At 44.3% G+C, this 15,772-nt stretch overlaps 1 long non-coding RNA gene across 1 annotated transcript; it reads left to right on the forward strand.

Annotated features, from left to right (window-relative positions):
- The first annotated feature begins 1,856 nt into the window (after positions 1-1,856).
- LOC116441168 lies at positions 1,857-5,296 on the forward strand. The gene is made up of 3 exons (XR_004238929.1): positions 1,857-2,470; positions 3,016-3,097; positions 5,024-5,296. It is a non-coding gene; the product is annotated as an uncharacterized LOC116441168 (long non-coding RNA).
- The last annotated feature ends 10,476 nt before the right edge of the window (positions 5,297-15,772 follow it).

The following is a 15,772-nucleotide window of genomic DNA, read 5'->3' on the forward strand; positions in this document are numbered from 1 at the left end:
GGGTGGCGCTGGCCATTTTGGCTGTGTGGTTGACCGCGGGGCCAGCTGGTGCACCGCTGGAGCTGGGACCAGTCAAGCCGCTGGTGCTGGGCTCATTTGTGGAGCCAGGTGTGGGGCTGGCGGCTTTGGTGCCCACGCAAAACTCCACGCCCACCCGAAAATTGACGCTGATTCAACCCGCCATGTTTCAGGTGCTGGGTGCGGCTGCTGCCGCTCCGGCCTCAGCGGCCGCAGCAACCACCACCACCTCAGCCCCTGCGGTTTCACCCACCGCTGCCCTGGCCACCTCTTCAGCTCCTGCAGCCCCACCCCCGGAGGCTCTGGCTGTCTCTGTTCCAGCCTGTGTTGCTCCACCCCCGAGGCCCTGGCTGCCACTGTTCCAGCCCCTGTGGCCCCACCCTCTGCTGCCTTAGCTGTTGTTCCAGCCTCCACTACTCCACCCTCCGCTGCCTTAGCCGCCATTCCAGTCTCCGCTGCTCCACCCTCTGCAGCCCTAGACGCTGACGTCACTACTCCGCCCACTGGCTCAGAGTCGGTACGCCAGCCTGCTAGGAGATCATCCAGCACACTGCTGGATGATGATGTAAGTAGCATGGCCATGGAAATGCCTGCTCTGCGGCAGGACTCCGGGGCAGCGCTCAGGTGCAAACAGTGTTCAACGCGCCGAGTTCACAATTGTCCTTGGACCCTCCCAGACTGTAAAGTAACCGTCCATCCCAGAGATCCGAAACGGTTCTGGGAAGAGGTTAAAAGGTGTGCATTGCAGAGTGGGGACTGGGAGTTGCTAGAAAGAATTGGGATGCCTGGTGGGCAAATGGCATCTGAGTGACCTGCTACCTTGTCCCAGGTAGAGGGCAGGCAGATCAAAGCGATGTTACAATGCAGCAAAGTAGTGATGATACAGATGGAAATGTCCAGGCTTTTCCTGTGCAGAAAGCTTTGTCTAACTCTGGTCAGACTGACAAACATGAGTGTTTCATTTGGAAAGTGATTCAGGACTTGCAAAATAAGATTGCTCAGTATGGATTAAGTTCCCTGAGGTCATGCAGAGTATTAGAGTGCTGAATACTGATGTGCTCTCTCCATATGATATTAAGCATTTAGGTCAGACATTATTTCAACCTGTACAATATTCAGTTTTTGAAGCCAATTGGAGAAGGATGGCTGAGAAGGCTGGGAATATGGAATTGCCTCAAACTGATCCCAGGCATCTAGTTCCTGTGGATGCTTTTATGGGACTTAATAACTATTGGGACCCTGATGTTCAGGCTACATGGCATCCTCAAATCCTGGAACAGATTCAGAAGGTTGGCATGGCAGCTCTCATAAAGAGCTTAGATACAGCTGCTCCTAAGACACGATATGTAAAAATATCTCAGGGGCAGAAAGAGAACTTCTTATCTTTTGTGGGAAAGATTGCTGCAGCCTTGGAAAAGCAGGTTGAAGATGAGACCGTGAGACAGCTGTTGTGCAGACAGCTAGCAAGAGATAATGTTAATGATGAGTGCAGAAGGATCATAGATGCGCTGCCTGGAGGACCCACAATAACACAAATGGTTGATGCCTGTGCTAAGGTGGGATCTGGAGAGCATAAATCTGCTTTAGCAGCAGTTCTAAGACCTCTTCAATTAAATTCTGGTGGATCAAAAAGGCAACCTAAGGCTGAGGAAAAACAGAAACAGATTAAGTGAAAGAAGAAAAATAAGGAAAACAGGGGAGTTGCTCAATGCAAAAGATGTGGTAGGCCAGGTCATTCTTCAGACTACTGTCAATCTACCTACCATGTCAATGGTCGATCCCTGATACATCCGGGAAAAAATTGGCTGAGGGGCACACAGGAGAATTGCGCCCAGCTACAAATGTTTCCCCAGGCTCCTCTGACACAGGCCTACTCAGCCAGCTTGCAGCCAGCACCCGGGGATCAGTCGGGGTATATGTGCACACCACAGCAACAGTCATCTTAGAATCCTGTCATGTTTATAAGGTTCCCTTGGATGCTTATGGACCCTTAGGTCAGGGCTTCAGCGCATTGCTTGTGGGTAGGTCTAGCGTCACCCTTCAAGGGATCTTTGTACACCCAGGAGTTATTGATGCTGATTTTACAGGCCAGATTTGTGCTATGGTTTCCACACCCACCCCCGCATTACCATTCCTGAAAAGACTAGAATTGTTCAACTTGTGCCTTCTAAGTCATGTGTTCCTAGGGCAGAACAACGCAGTCACGGAGATGGTGGCTTTGGATCTAGGGGGCTTCTGCAGGTCTTCTGGACTGCTGATATCTCCAGCCAAAAGCCGCAGGTGATGTGTAACCTAATCCTGCCAAATGCCCAACCGCCCAAGATCCAAGGTTTGATCAACACAGGCGCTGACATGACAGTTGTCTCCTTCTCTGTGTGGCCTCCCAGGTGGCCTCTGGCCCCTGCGGGGTCAGCCATCACAGGGTTGGGAAGAACGGCAAAGAGCTACTTAAGTGAGCAACGTGTGCTGGTGAAAAATGCAGAGGGGCAAACAGCTACAGTTCGGCCCTATGTCACTGCAGCTCCGCTTAACCTCTGGGGGTGGGATGTGTTGGCAGCTTGGGGGGTGTGGATTGGGACAAATTTTTAATTGGGGCCACCGTGTCGAAGGGCGCAGTATATCCTACGCTGCCTTTGCGGTGGCTAGTACACAAGTCTATCTGGATTCATCAGTGGCCCCTCCCTGAAGAGAAGTTAGTTGCCCTTCATCAGTTAGTCCAGGAACAATTACAACAGGGACATCTTGAACCTTCTACTAGTCCCTGGAACACTCCTGTTTTTGTAATCAAGAAAAAATCAGGGAAATGGAGATTGTTACAGGATCTCCGACAAGTCAGTGCAGTGATGGAAAGTATGGAGGAATAGCAACCTGGTATGCCCTCACCCACCATGATCCCAACAGGGCGGGAAATCCTGATCATTGATTTGAAGGATTTTTTTTTCACTATTCTTTTACATCCTGATGACAAACCAAAATTTGCTTTTACTGTGCCTGCAGTTAACAATGCGGAACCTGCGCAGAGGTATCAATGGAAGGTTCTACCTCAGGGTATGAAGAACAGCCTGACTATCTGCCAATGGTATGTTGCTCAAGCTTTGTCTGGAGTCCGTGAGCAGTTTCCTGAGGCATACTGCTACCATGATATCCTGGTGGCAGCATCCACCCAGGATGACCTGCTGAGGATTCAGCCTCGGCTGCTCGCTGCTCTGCATTCTTATGGATTGCAGGTGGCTCCGGAGAAAGTTCAACAGCAACCTCCTTGGAAATACTTAGGAGTCAAAATTCTGGATCAGACCATACAACACCAAGAGGTGCAATTCTCGGATTCTATTAAGATTCACCTCGAAAATTGACTCCTGAAGCGCAATGAGCGCTGGAGGAGGTGCAGCAGGCTGTTTCTGCTCGTCAGGTTCATTGAGTGGATCCCTCCATTGATATCACTGTTTTCATTACCACTCCAGATCTTCATCCTACAGGTATCATTGGCCAATGGAATAAACAGTGGCCTGACCCTTTCCATATCCTAGAATGGATAGAATGGCCACATCAGCCAAAAAAGACAGCACCCACATTGTTTGAATTGATTGCTTGTCAATCAATGCCGTCATTGGTGTTTGCAATTAATGGCAGCAGATTGTGCAACAATTGTTCTTCCGATATGGCAGGAACACTTTGAGTGGAGCCTTACTAAGAGCGCTCCTTTGCAAAGTGCACTGCAAAACTTTTCGGGACAGATTGCTTATCATCTGCCCAGCCATAAATTACTGCAAATGGCAAAATTGACCAGCTTCACCTTACGACCAAAAAATAGTCGGGTGCCAGTGCAAGGGCCCACCGTCTTCACTGATGGGTCCAGGAAAGCTGGTAAAGCCATTGTTACCTGGAAGGAGGAATCTGACTGGCAGGTGCTGGAAGGCTATGAGTCAGGCTCAGCCCAGCTGGTTGAACTGAGAGCTGCTGCCATGGCTTTTCAGCAGTTTTCTCAGGTTCCTTTGAATTTGATCACTGATTCTGCCTACATAGCCGACATAACTCAGCGCTTAGATTGTTCGCTTTTGAAGGAAGTGAATAATGCGGCTCTGTTTTCACTATTGAAGGCCTTATGGAGTGCAATTCAAGCTCGAGTGCATCCATATTACATTTTGCATATTCGAAGCCACACTAATTTGCCAGGTTTCGTAACAGAAGGCAACGCTAGGGCTGACAGGCTGGCTAACCCTGCCTGGGTAGCGCCTCAGCCTGACAAAATTGCACAAGCTAAAGCATCGCACAATTTCTTTCATCAAAGCGTGCACACCCTGCAGAAGCAGTTTCATTTAATGCCAACTGAGGCTCGAGACATTGTCAGTGCTTGTGCTGACTGTCATGGATTCGCTGCACCTTTGCCATCAGGGGTAAACCCTAGAGGCATACAGGCCTTACAGCTTTGGCAGACAGATGTAACACACATTCCTGAATTTGGCAGATTTACGTATGTGCATGTGTCTATTGACACGTTCTCCTCAGCTATGTGGGCATCTGCTCATACTGGAGAGAAAGGCCGCGATGTCATCACCCATTGGAAACTCGCTTTCGTGATTTTGGGCGTACCTTCTTCTGTGAAAACGGATAATGGTCCTGCCTATGTGTCTCAGAAGACGCGGCAGTTTCTGCACCTATGGGGTGTAGATCATACTTTGGGTATTCCACATTCTCCTACTGGCCAAGCCACTGTGGAATGCGCTCACAGTACTTTGAAGAGTGTTCTGGAGAAACAAAAAGGGGGGAATGCATGGAGAAACCCCACAGAGCCGACTAGAAAAGGATTTATATGCAATTAATCATCTTACAGTGCCACCAAATTCAAACAAACCTGTTATTTTGAATAATTTTCTCTCATTGCAGTCTGCAGGCAAGACGCACCTGTCTCAAGCGAAAGTCTGGGTACGGGACCTGCTCACTAAGAAGTGGGAAGGCCCGCATGAGCTCATTGCTTGGGGTTGTGGGTATGCTTGCGTTTCCACAGATACTGGGGTACAGTGGCTACCTGCAAGATGCGTTCACCCTGACCTGCAGCAGCAGAAGCAGAACAGGCAACCTCCAAGGCAACCTTCAAATGATGACCAGAATGCAGATCATTCATCGAATGATCCCTCTGATGATGACCAAGATGTCGACCATCAGCCTGGTCCTTCTACAAGCAGAGACTGAATTTCAAGTTTCTTATGTTATGGAGTCAGAATGTTATGCAGCATTTTAGAGCCCTTAAGGCTATTCAGAATTAGTAACTGATGTAGAGCCCTTAAGGCTATTCAGAATTAATGACTGGACATATAGCTGGATTCACTAGATGTATCTCCCATGGCATTGCTGGAGAATCTCTCTGCCTACTCCAAATTAGTATCTGATTTGGATTTTGTCTGGTAACAAAACGGATCCTTTATGCTGTGTTTGTTCTACTTGCTGCAAGGGATTCCGCAGAGGATTACAAACACTACCTTTTTGGTCTTTAAAACAAAAAGGGGGAATTGTGGATGCTAAAAAGCAGGAGCAGAGGAATTTTCCAGCTGCTGAAGCATTTGTGAAGTTTTCCTTTCTCATGCTTTAGCTGAGAAACAGTGATAGACGGTTTTGTAAACTATCTTGCACCTGCATGGTCTTGTTTTGGTTTACTGAAGAAAATATTTTGAAATAGGCATCGTAGCATTCAGCCAATCACTCTGGGAGGTGTATGGTCAAGCACCCAATAATGTCATTTCTCTATTGCAAACCAAGTTATATAAACGAGCTGATAATTAATTAAATAATTCCATTCTATCCTGGACCTGAATTCCATGTCGTTCTTTGCGCCATCCCTGTGGACAACAGCGACAGCCAGGTTCAAGATGGTTCTTGACTATCTCCAGTGAGGGAGATTCCATACCCTCTCTGGGCAATCTGTTCCAGTGCTTGATCACCTGCATAGTAAAGAAGTTCTTCCTTGTTCTTCCTCAAATAGCATGAGGCTGTGTTGAAGAGGGAAAGAGTTGCATTTTAAGCCTTCCAGATTGTCTTGGGGTGACTTTATGATGTGTGTCCCATATCGCTGCCCATGCCCAGAAATTAACTTTGTGCCTTTCTATGCCTCTGAACTGAGCCTGAGAGGAGGAAGGAAAAACTGAGCAAAACTTTTTCAAAGCAGTTTGCAGCTTGTTCAAGGTCACACAGAGATAGCAGGTTTTTTTCCCAGCTGTGGCAGGGGGAGCGAGGAAGCACCCAGCTTGCTGCTTTCCAGTCAGCTTTTGGCCAGTTGTTTCAGTTTCTTGTTCTCTGGAGAGAGACTGAGAGTTGAACTTTGTTTTTCCTTCCCTGGAATTTCGGATTTTCTCCCTTTTCTACTGGACTGCTTTCAACCTCAGAGCACATCAGGAGGACTTTCCACCGGGCACAGAGGGCCTGGCCCTGGGCCAAGCCCCAGCTCCGAGGAGACCAAAGGGAGGACTCTAACACTTTCCCAGGTTTTTCCTCCACAGCAAAAGATTTTATTACTTAGCATTATTTTCCTTTCCCGTGTGTTTGTTAAATAAATAGTTTTATCTCCTTCACTTTCCTTTGAGGAAAATTTATTTTTTCCCGAACCTGGTGGAGGGAGGGGTGGTTGTGCCTTCTCTCAGAGGATATATTTCTAAATTTGGCCAAACTGGAACACAGATACATACAGCAAAGTGCATAAATTCAGTGCAGAGGTTGTCAAAAGCAAAAAACCAAACCAACATTTTTCAGTACTGTTTTCACAGTATCAACAGCAATAATTTTGCAGTACATTCAGTTTGAGTCTGTTCCCTTTGCTAAAAAATGTATTTGTCCAGTCAAAAGAGAGTCTATGAAGTTATGAAAAAAATAAAACTCTTTAAATCTGGAATTAAGCTCTTTTAAGGGGAATTAAAACCAGAAATGAAGAGAAAAAAGTATTATTTTCTACATAGTTTCTTACAGATCAAAAAAAAAAAAGTCTTTCTAAAATATTTTACCATTACAAAGAAAATTATAACTCTAACCTGTATGGCTTGATCCGTTTATTAATATGTTGGAATAGTAGGAGGCTGGTGCACCTCTGCCTCTGCTCTACCAGAGACCCAAAGTCTGAAAAACTGGAATACAAGCACTGACATTCTTGGCTTGGCTTTCCACCACCATTGTTTATGTTTTTTTGAAGCTACCAAGAAGGTCAAAGAAAGGCTTTTGCCAAGAAGTGGTGTTTGACTTGGCAGTTTGACTTGATAATTGTTTGCTTAGCCTCTAGGCAAAGGCAAAGCAGAAATCAGAACTAGTCTTGCTTTTAACAATGGGAATTATAGAAAAAGACAAGAGGAAGGAGAGGGTGAAGGAGTGAGTGCAGTGATAACTGACACAGGGGCAAAATAATTGAAAAAAAAAAAGCAGAAGATGCTTTGGTTACTTCCCTTTCCATGAAATCTATTGCTGTCCCTTTATGTCTGTATGCCTTTTTGGCACATATACCAGGAAAAGGATTGCACTTTACTAAGGAAGTAATGCAAACTTACCTTCATTTGGTTACCATGGATATGTCACTACATGAGACAAAGCTTAAAATTTGTATTGCAAACAACCAGGAAGAGTGGAGACATAATATGATATTCTGGCAAAAGACTGCCCCAGGATCTTCCTTGTGACTGATCACAAGTAAAAGAACCACCAGCTTTGGGTCTGCATTTTCTATGAAGAGAAAAAAGGTAAGGGACATTGCATTTCAGATGAAGAAGGAAGAGGCAGAATCACATCTGCAGAACAATTGGCATTTCTTGTACTACCTAGTGTGAAATAGCTAATAGATAGGTATAACAACAATTCAGTTTTCTGTCTTCTTCCCTGTGGGATACTAAAGGTAAATGAATATACTGGTAACCTGGACTAAGTGATTTCCACAAGCACTACAATGGCTTAAGAAGAAGCCAGACCTTAGGATTGTTGGGCTTTTTTGCAACAGTTTTTATCTAGCTGAGTGTCCTCTTCATTCTGCAGAAGTATTGTATAAAATACCTTAACTTTGTTACAGAAAGTCCAGTTAAATGAGCAGTTCTCTAAGCAGACCTAGTTGGAACCAGTCCAGTACAGTTAACAGGGAGGAGAGAAATTGTCTTGTTTCCCTTAAAGAAATCATGGATGACTGTTTGGCTGTTAGATTGTTAGTATTTTTTATTATTACTTCTTTAAACTCTGCCAGATATATAGTCATACACCATTTTTATTTCAACTGACATAGAATACAAATGGTGTGCCCCTGCTTCTATGGAGAGACTTGGCCAAAGTGCCATTGGTTTGGCAAAAAGAGAACTGGATCCCAAATAGTTCGTTCACATATGTGAATCAAGGGTTTCCTTTCCAAAGGATCTTTGGCACAGATTAACCAGAATAGTAGATCAGATGCAAAAATATTTTCCTCCCTGAGCACTGGACTAGGCACTTCTCTGATGGGGCTAGAGCAGCTATATCATTCCAAGATACTCTTCTTCTCTCCCCGCTTCAGGAGAATGGCCCACAACAGGTGACAGGGCACCAGCACCATCTAAATAGGTTTCCTTTGATAAGAAGGGTGCAATCAGACCTCTTTGTTCTCACACCATCACTCTCAGTGGGTATGGGGGACTAATTAGAACCACCCAACCTTCAGTTGCTCTCATAAGGGTCCATGAAATAATAGATTTGCACCAATGTAAACCCACTTACATCAGTGGATTTGTTTCCTATTGCTGTCCGCAAGTGAGAGAAGCATCAGCCCCAAACATCTTTGCCTTTTCCCCTTCTTCCAAACCAAGCAGCTGGCACCATGCCTATCCTTGAATGCATTTTCTATCACTGTCGTCTCAAGTGGCTCAAGCCCACTGTCATTGTGCCCCGAGCAAATACTGGAAGCAAAGAAGAGAGAGCTTGACAAATTGATTAAATTACCTCTTTGCTCCTCTGTCCCACCTCAGTATGCTCCTTAAACTCAGACCCCTTAACAGTCATATATACCCTTGAGGCCAGTTTTAGAAGCGGACAGCAACATCACCAGACCAAGACCTTCAGATACCCTGAGGATTATTTCAGGCATTTCCAGTAGCCCAAATACTAACTACTGATGGGAAAGATTTTGTCAGGCCTTTCAGCCATTGTGTTGCTGGTGAAAGAGACAGAGAAGGGGGCATGTACAAAACACAGAAATACTGCCCTAGCCTCATGTTGCCTATGTAAGCACAATTGGACACATGCTTCATTCTTTCTCTACCCTTTCAGAGCACCTGACAATTAAATAAAGCCCTCGGTCTACTCTTTCCTCTTCCCTTTCTGCACTAGCCCACGAAGCAAGTCAAGAAGGGAGAAGGATGACGGTGGGACTTGAAATGGGGGAAAACAGCTGAACCAGCAGCAATCCATGCATGCCTACAACAGCTGTCCAGGGCTTCAAGTCCTCGGCCTACCCTTGCAGCAGTGCAGAGTGGGGGTGTGTGGCCCATGGGCCACTCATAATGCTCTTCTATATGCACTCTGCAGCAGCAACAGGAAAGCATAGAAAATTCCAGGGCCAACCTGTCCTGTTAAGCCAAAGCAATCATAAATCTTTACTATGTGTAAGTCTCCTTGAAAACTAAACTTAGTATTTTGTTTACCGTTAGTCTCATCCTCCTGCCCTGTGGGATCCTTTCCTTCCTTTGCTACAAAATTTGTTTGGAAACAGGTTTCTTGGCAATTCTTTAAACAATAGTGCACCAGCCAGTAGCAATGAGTGAGGTAGTCAGGATGGCAAGTCTCTTGAATGACGAAATGACATACGGTGAATTACTTATAAAAAGTACTGTCTTCTTTAATGTCTGAAAACATGTTTGGGCTTTGCCTTCCAATCAATGGGTCTATTCCCTCTGTGTGCTAAGTCTTCTGTTTATTTTATTAAAAACCGTATTGTTACTTCATTTCTATTAATCCTCCACAACCTCAAGGGGAATGGCAAAACCAGCTTTCCCTGTCTCCTCATATCAGCATGACAATGACATCTATATAGTAATGCTGAGTCTATAAGAGGAAGATATCCTGCTATTTCCATTCCCACCAGTTTCAGGGGAGTTACTGTCCTGGGTTGCAGTGTATTCTATTACCATCCTCATGAGCTGTTGAAATCAGGTGGGGCAGTGTTTCCTTGCCTCCTCCACCCAGACTATCTTTCTGTTAATGGCCCATCAATGTCCTGCCGCCTGACTCAGAGATAACTCCCTCCAGACTATCTTCTGTTAATGAGCCCATCAACACTTGGCCTCATGACTCATTACCCCATTGTGAGATGCTCCACCCAGAGGGAGGAACCAAGCATCCCATCGTGGATATAATCTGAGATGCTGAACATCAGAGACAACGCCTTTCCACTGGATTTCCAGAGGACAGGAGTTACACAACCACCACTGAACCTGAAGAGGAGCAGACCCTTTTTTCTACAGGATCACCACTTCAGAGGACTGCAGCCACCATTCTACCAGACTGCTACCACCACCCTGCCTAACAGGGTGTCAGGTTGTATCTTGACTCTGTCAGTTTGAACCAGTGTTTTCTTTTAGATTTTTTTCCTTTTCTTTAATTTCCCCATTAAATTGTTATTCTGACTTGGTGCCTCCCACTGGTTTGTTTTCAAACTAGTACAGTTACAGACACATATTCTAGAAGAGGCAAATGGCCTGGTTGTTTTTATTTTTAGCATTTTCAGAGCCAGGAATAACTGCCCTCATTCTTATGGACAAAGCTAAATTTGCAGAACTGAAATTTAGAACAATTTTTTCTTCTTGATCAAATTAGTCTCCGTGAGTCATAAAGGTTACAGCAATAGTTAAGTGTACTGGCCCCTTGCAATGTAAAATGAGATCAGTGCAAGCTATTTTTACGTTTGTTGCTATTTCTAGCAATACAGTTCAAGTAGAATCTGGTTCTCCCCAAACTTTTTATCCCTAGCTCATCCTTTTTATCCCTAGCTCATCCTAGCTCAGACTTCTTATTAGATGATAATGGTTCAAAAAGCCATTATAGGATGAATACGCATTTCAATAATATCTCAATAATGGTTTAATGCAGAGAAGCAAACACTGATTCAGCTTGCTAGCAGCTAGTACTACACAATTTTGTCATGGATTTGGAGCAGATTCAGATAACTTCAGGTTGCTTCACAGGCAGCCTGGCTTGGTGTGTGTCAGTTTATAAGGAAAGAAACCAGATTAAGTTGATCTTGTATTTCAGATTAGAAATACTACATGTTCACCAGAATTGGTCTGACAAGTGTTTAACCATAATTACTTCTTTTTTCTCTCTGCAGTACAAAGTTTCAACTGATTTTTCTTTTAGTAGATAGGTTTTGTCCAAAATTACTCCTGATTCAACTGACAGTCACTTCAGGTCTAATTCTGAGGCTACAAAAGTAAATTGAAAGTTACCCACTGAAAATTTGGTTCAGGCTTCATTCACATCAGACTCTGCTAGCCTTCATGAACATTAACTTTGCCCATCTGTGAACTGGCACAGGAAACCCTGAGGGCAAACATTCTACTCTTCTGTGTTGGTAAGAATGTATTTTGCATACTGGAGTGGGCAGGGCAGACACTGTAAGCACATGTAATCTTTTGTGCCATAGGCCAGATTTTTTGTCTCTTAGTTAAGCAGATATTTCATTTAAGCAATTACTAATCCTATCTCTATGTATGAGAAAACAAGGAGTATAGTTAATAAGTCAATAACTTAATCTGACTTTATACAAACCAATAAAGCTACACAGCTCACTATCTTAGTGTATATTTAATTACTCAGTGACTTAAGTATCAAGCATGGCACTGTCCTATGCACATGGAATAATATGGTATGAGAGACTGTCCTGCTGTGTTAGACACACCTCCCCTCTCTATTAAATGTATTTGAACACAATGGGACAGCAGAAAAGGAGTTTTGTCCTCCAAAGATACTTCCCTTGGCATCACCGTTCTGCCAGCAGTGCTTCTCTGGAGTAGGCTTACAAAACACATGCAGCTTCAATAAACAATAAGGGAAAGTCTTACCAGTGCCAGCACAGGTACTGCAGAGCATGCCCTAATGCTTCTTCGGAAGCCAGAGGAGGGACAAGTGAGAGTCTACAGCAGCTCTCTTATCTGAGCTTTACAGCTCTGAAAAACTCTCACAGCTTTCTGTTTCTAAAGGAGAGAGAACAAACATTTGCCTAACATGGACTGATATTTTCATAATCTCCACCCATTAATGCCCAACCTCCCTGTTTTTCAAATACACTTTGTCCACTCTGGGTCATGCAAGTGTTTTCAAGAACAGACATGTCCAGGAAGTTTTGTATTGTTGAGTTTTTCTTAAAGTGATGTGAGAAGTTGATGTGGCACAGATTTTAGGGCCTTTGACAACTATTTTGAGTCCTTAATGTACACAGACATACATGAATGTAAAACACTCTAGGCAATCCTGGGGGGTGAGGCAGAGACAGACTGGGAAGAGGTCCTAATGACATCCAAAACTGGATTGCCTAAACACTGTTGGTTTTGCGATCTTCGACAGTTATGAAGGACCAGATATCTGCGAGAAGCCAGCCTATACAACTGTCAGTCAGGAGCTCAGGGATGGTAGCAATCACAGAGTTTATCAGAACAGAAAAAATTCCTTATGCCTTCATGCATATATTCATGGCAACAGCACAAAGTTCTCTCAAACATCAATCCCAATAAGAAACAAGACTTTAAAAAAAATGAGGTGAGCTAACAAAAAACAAATTCAGCCCTTGAAAAGCAATGAAAATTACATAGCCAAAGTCTACAAAACTGCTCTGGTCAGACTTGAAAAAAACTAACAGCCTGACAAACAAATAATCCAAGCTCATAAAGCTGCTCTCAGCAGCACAATATTCCCAAATACATAACTGCTGTAGGGTTTGCCACTTCAGCTAAGGTCCAGACCACTTTCAGTAGTCCCAGTCTACCAGTGATATTGAGCAGACTAGTTAGCATGGGTATCACTCAGGGCAAATCTCATCTCATCAGCCTCTAAAACTAAGTGTTTTGAGCAAGTGATTTGATTTCTCTGTCACTACATAGCGCCCCTTGTAAGTTGAGGGTTTAGCAACTTGGCACATCTATATTGAGGTATGCATACCACTTTACACAGTAATACTACATATTCCATATAGCCATCTAAAGTCATTCCTCATGAGGGAAGGAGGGGTGAAATATCTTCTCTCAAGCACATGCTATGAAGTTGGAAAGCACCACTCATGAAGGAAAGGATGCCCTCAAGCAGTATTGATGAAATAGCCAGACCGCGAAACTGTGGTCAGGAAGGTTGACTAAACCAATACTGAGACTAGAAAAAAATTAGATCAAGGAAAACCTAGGAATCCAATTTAGAGATCTGGAACTCCTGGAGGGGAGCTACTTATGTGTGAATACACATAAATAACACTGGATTGCATTAAATAATTTATACTTCCCCCTTGTAGCGTGTTCAGTTCATAAACCAGGCGGAAACACCAATTAAGTGTAGTGGTTTGGTTCAAAATATCTATTACTTACTTATTTACCTTCTGTGAGATAAGAATTAGGAGAAACGCAAAGCAGTCACAAACCTTGAAAGAATATCAAGAAGTTTGTTAACAGACCTCAAAGAAAGGAAAAAAGTCAGACTAAACCTTCAGAACACTTCTCCTTCCCCCGCCTTTCTCCCTTCTCCCACTGACAATGTAAAAAGACAACCCTTGAGATTTTCAGTCAGGTTACCACTTCTATAATAATCCTTTTCAGTTCATTTAGGGAGAGGAGTCTCTCTTGCTCATGCTATGGAGACATCTCCACAAGAAGTTCTCTCATGGCTTCAGTGTCACAGCGAGACAGCCGCCCGGGTTGATTCTCTGCTCTGACGTGAAGGTCCCTTCCCTTGACTTACAGCTTTCCCCACAACTGTTTCCAAGGGTTCAATCTTGAGCTACTGGGGTACCATTTTAAGGATGAGCTGTTCAGAAACAAAGGTTCTCTTCACCTATCTCTGGGAGCATCTACATCTCTAGGAACAGAGGCCCTCCTCCTCCCCTGGGAGCAAAGGTCCTCCTCACTTTCATCTCTTTCTGTTCAAGCTTCTCATCAAATTACAGCTACTTCAACATTTGCTTATTTCAGCACAGGTATTTTTGCCCACAATTGCAGTTTGAACGCTTCACCCCCCACGCTTTATGAAATTACAACGGGTACTCTCATGTATCACAGTCCATCATGATAGCTTTACAACAGAATTTCAGCTTCTAAGCTTGAAGCATCTCCTCTTTCTCCTCCCTCAGGGTTTCAGCTCTTCCTTCTTTACTGACTTTGGTGTCTCTATGGCGTTTTCTTCATGTGCCTTCACCTTTCCCTTTCCTCTGATCTGGGAGAGGATTGATGTCTGCAGGCTTCATCTGTTCTGGAGGAAACTTACAGCTCTAAAAGGGTTCATCTCACCTGGCCCTGCAGCTGGAATTCGCTTATCACTCTTGGTCACATGATCTTTGCCAGATAGCGGCCTCAGATGAATCTTCAGCCACACTGGAGTGGCGGGGGAGGCAGGTTGCGCCGCAGGGCCACCTGCATGGAGCAGTGCTGGGGGTGGAACAGGGCTGCATGGCTCCAGGATAACTGTCTCCCAGTCAGCCTGGGCTGAGCAGGGCCCGGCCCGGCCCCACTGGGCTGCATGGGCCCCCCAGTTACCTGTCCAAAGGCCGGAAGGGTTTGTTCATTCTTAAAGGTGGATCACAGAGGCATGTCAAGCTTCTTAAGTGGCTTAAAACGTTGCCAATATTCAAACCAGCCAATTGATTGGTTCTGTCAGGTCATAGAGGAAGCTGTAAGCACCTCTTTGCAAAGAATCACTTCTGTGGCTGATGAAGCCTTCTTTAACTGTGCTAAACCATGACACCCCTTTGTTCCTCCCAGTCTTCTCCTAGACTTTTTGGCTTCCTGCCTGAGCAGTGAGGAAGTTCAAAACACTAACCACTGGCTTCAGTCCATTTACTATCCCTCCTTGCTCATGCTTGGGGTTAGATATACAAACTGGAAACTGTTTAACAGTTTCTGAACAACAGAGCTCCATTGAGCTCCATCAAACTCCTGGTGTATAGCACTAACTAGTTTGCATTCTTACATGGGATTTTACTAGATAGAAACAAGCTTAGCAGCCCTAGTTGTTCTTGCAGCAAGATGCAGCAAAATGCTCAGCAAAGCCTGCAGGGATACAAAGTTGGGTTACATGATGTTCATATAGCAAAATCAACTTCATGATACTATCATATTTTCCCTAGCGAAATCCCAGCCTCTTCAAGAGGGAAAACTCAGGATGGATCTGCACTTGTCCTCCCTTTATTTTCAGAGCCTGCTGTGGACCACTGTACTAAAAGAGATGAAGTGTGAAAAATTAGAGAGATCATTAGAAATCAACCAAGGGCTTTTCCACAGTTTTTTAACAGTCAGACACTGCATCCCAGTGTCTTTGTGACAGCCTATATGATGCAATTTATTGTTTCCATGGTTCTGAGTCCTGATGAAAATAATCATGAAAGGATTTCTTTGTGTGTTTCAAAGGCAAAATCTCACACTCCAGTGACTGCTGGGTCAAATGACATTCTCACTTTTCACTCTAAACTTTTCCCATATAGGAAGTCATTTGATTTTTGTTTAGATTCCTGATCTTTCCACCATTTATACTTAATATTTTCCTTTTTCTTTTCCCCAAAATTCCCAACTGAAATTAT

The sequence above is a fragment of the Corvus moneduloides genome, chromosome 1, assembly GCF_009650955.1.
Source record: "Corvus moneduloides isolate bCorMon1 chromosome 1, bCorMon1.pri, whole genome shotgun sequence".
NCBI classification, from domain to species: domain Eukaryota; kingdom Metazoa; phylum Chordata; class Aves; order Passeriformes; family Corvidae; genus Corvus; species Corvus moneduloides.